Genomic DNA, 3,629 nt, shown 5'->3' with positions numbered 1-3,629 from the left:
AAATCTTAAAAATTAACAGGTGCCCAAGCAATTTCATGCTAGAATCATCATCCGGATGCCAAAATAAACTAAATACAGCAAAAGATTAGAGTGCACAACGTTTGGTTTAGATTTGACAGCCATAATCAGCAATTGTGTACATTTGAGCTGAATATGTCAAAATCTTAAAAATTAACAGGTGCCCAAGCAATTTCATGCTAGAATCATCATCCGGATGCCAAAATAAACTAAATATAGCAAACGATTTGAGTGCACAACGTTTGGTTTAGGTTTGACAGCCATAATCACCTTTTTATTGCTTTAAATGCGTTTGTAGCGCATGATTGTACATTTGAGCTGAATGTGTCAAAATCTTAAAAATTAACAGGTGCCCAAGCAATTTCATGCTAGAATCATCATCCGGATGCCAAAATAAACTAAATATAGCAAAAGATTTGAGTGCACAACGTTTGGTTTAGGTTTGACAGCCATAATCACCTTTTTATTGCTTTAAATGCGTTTGTAGCGCATGATTGTACATTTGAGCTGAATGTGTCAAAATCTTAAAAATTAACAGGTGCCCAAGCAATTTCATGCTAGAATCATCATCCGGATGCCAAAATAAACTAAATACAGCAAAAGATTTGAGTGCACAACGTTTGGTTCAGAATTGACAGCCATAATCAGCAATTGTGTACATTTGAGCTGAATATGTCAAAATCTTAAAAATTAACAGGTGCCCAAGCAATTTCATGCAAGAATCATCATCCGGATGCCAAAATAAACTAAATATAGCAAAAGATTTGAGTGCACAACGTTTGGTTTAGGTTTGACAGCCATAATCACCTTTTTATTGCTTTAAATGCGTTTGTAGCGCATGATTGTACATTTGAGCTGAATGTGTCAAAATCTTAAAAATTAACAGGTGCCCAAGCAATTTCATGCTATAATCATCATCCGGATGCCAAAATAAACTAAATACAGCAAAAGATTTGAGTGCACAACATTTGGTTTAGATTTGACAGCCATAATCAGCAATTGTGTACATTTGAGCTGCATGTGTCAAAATCTTAAAAATTAACAGGTGCCCAAGCAATTTCATGCTAGAATCATCATCCGGACGCCAAAATAAACTAAATACAGCAAAAGATTTGAGTGCACAACGTTTGGTTTAGGTTTGACAGCCATAATCACCTTTTTATTGCTTTAAATGCGTTTTTAGCGCATGATTGTACATTTGAGCTGAATGTGTCAAAATCTTAAAAATTAACAGGTGCCCAAGCAATTTCATGCTAGAATCATCATCCGGATGCCAAAATAAACTAAATATAGCAAAAGATTTGAGTGCACAACGTTTGGTTTAGATTTGACAGCCATAATCAGCAATTGTGTACATTTGAGCTGAATGTGTCAAAATCTTAAAAATTAACAGGTGCCCAAGCAATTTCATGCTAGAATCATCATCCGGATGCCAAAATAAACTAAATACAGCAAAAGATTTGAGTGCACAACGTTTGGTTTAGGTTTGACAGCCATAATCACCTTTTTATTGCTTTAAATGCGTTTTTAGCGCATGATTGTACATTTGAGCTGAATGTGTCAAAATCTTAAAAATTAACAGGTGCCCAAGCAATTTCATACTAGAATCATCATCCGGATGCCAAAATAAACTAAATACAGCAAAAGATTTGAGTGCACAACGTTTGGTTTAGATTTGACAGCCATAATCAGCAATTGTGTACATTTTAGCTGAATGTGTCAAAATCTTAAAAATTTACAGGTGCCCAAGCAATTTCATGCTAGAATCATCATCCGGATGCCAAAATAAACTAAATACAGCAAAAGATTTGAGTGCACAACGTTTGGTTTAGGTTTGACAGCCATAATCACCTTTTTATTGCTTTAAATGCGTTTTTAGCGCATGATTGTACATTTGAGCTGAATGTGTCAAAATCTTAAAAATTAACAGGTGCCCAAGCAATTTCATGCTAGAATCATCATCCGGATGCCAAAATAAACTAAATACAGCAAAAGATTTGAGTGCACAACGTTTGGTTTAGATTTGACAGCCATAATCAGCAATTGTGTACATTTGAGCTGAATGTGTCAAAATCTTAAAAATTAACAGGTGCCCAAGCAATTTCATGCTAGAATCATCATCCGGATGCCAAAATAAACTAAATACAGCAAAAGATTTGAGTGCACAACGTTTGGTTTAGATTTGACAGCCATAATCAGCAATTGTGTACATTTGAGCTGAATGTGTCAAAATCTTACAAATTAACAGGTGCCCAAGCAATTTCATGCTAGAATCATCATCCGGATGCCAAAATAAACTAAATACAGCAAAAGATTTGAGTGCACAACGTTTGGTTTAGGTTTGACAGCCATAATCACCTTTTTATTGCTTTAAATGCGTTTTTAGCGCATGATTGTACATTTGAGCTGAATGTGTCAAAATCTTAAAAATTAACAGTTGCCCAAGCAATTTCATGCTAGAATCATCATCCGGATGCCAAAATAAACTAAATACAGCAAAAGATTTGAGTGCACAACGTTTGGTTTAGATTTGACAGCCATAATCAGCAATTGTGTACATTTGAGCTGAATGTGTCAAAATCTTAAAAATTAACAGGTGCCCAAGCAATTTCATGCTAGAATCATCATCCGGATGCCAAAATAAACTAAATACAGCAAAAGATTTGAGTGCACAACGTTTGGTTTAGGTTTGACAGCCATAATCACCTTTTTATTGCTTTAAATGCGTTTTTAGCGCATGATTGTACATTTGAGCTGAATGTGTCAAAATCTTAAAAATTAACAGGTGCCCAAGCAATTTCATGCTAGAATCATCATCCGGATGCCAAAATAAACTAAATACAGCAAAAGATTTGAGTGCACAACGTTTGGTTTAGATTTGACAGCCATAATCAGCAATTGTGTACATTTGAGCTGAATGTGTCAAAATCTTAAAAATTAACAGGTGCCCAAGCAATTTCATGCTAGAATCATCATCCGGATGCCAAAATAAACTAAATATAGCAAAAGATTTGAGTGCACAACGTTTGGTTTAGGTTTGACAGCCATAATCACCTTTTTATTGCTTTAAATGCGTTTGTAGCGCATGATTGTACATTTGAGCTGAATGTGTCAAAATCTTAAAAATTAACAGGTGCCCAAGCAATTTCATGCTAGAATCATCATCCGGATGCCAAAATAAACTAAATATAGCAAAAGATTTGAGTGCACAACGTTTGGTTTAGGTTTGACAGCCATAATCACCTTTTTATTGCTTTAAATGCGTTTTTAGCGCATGATTGTACATTTGAGCTGAATGTGTCAAAATCTTAAAAATTAACAGGTGCCCAAGCAATTTCATACTAGAATCATCATCCGGATGCCAAAATAAACTGTAACAACTATTGCCTAGGTCCATTTCACCCTCTAATTTTTTTTTAAGTTTGCTTCTCCTAAAGCAAATTCTCTGCAGTGCATGAATATTCCACTGCCCAGACAGGATCCAAGCCTGGTCAGCTCGGCAGGTGGCTACCCAGCCACCAACAAAACTCTTTTGAAGCCACTGACCAGGTGACAAAGGAATTTATGCGTCTGCCGAAGGAGTGTATTTCAAGCAGTCTTCTCGGAGCCCG

The sequence above is a fragment of the Festucalex cinctus genome, chromosome 12 (assembly GCF_051991245.1).
Source record: "Festucalex cinctus isolate MCC-2025b chromosome 12, RoL_Fcin_1.0, whole genome shotgun sequence".
NCBI lineage: Eukaryota > Metazoa > Chordata > Actinopteri > Syngnathiformes > Syngnathidae > Festucalex > Festucalex cinctus.
Note: the sequence above shows the minus strand (reverse complement) of the source record.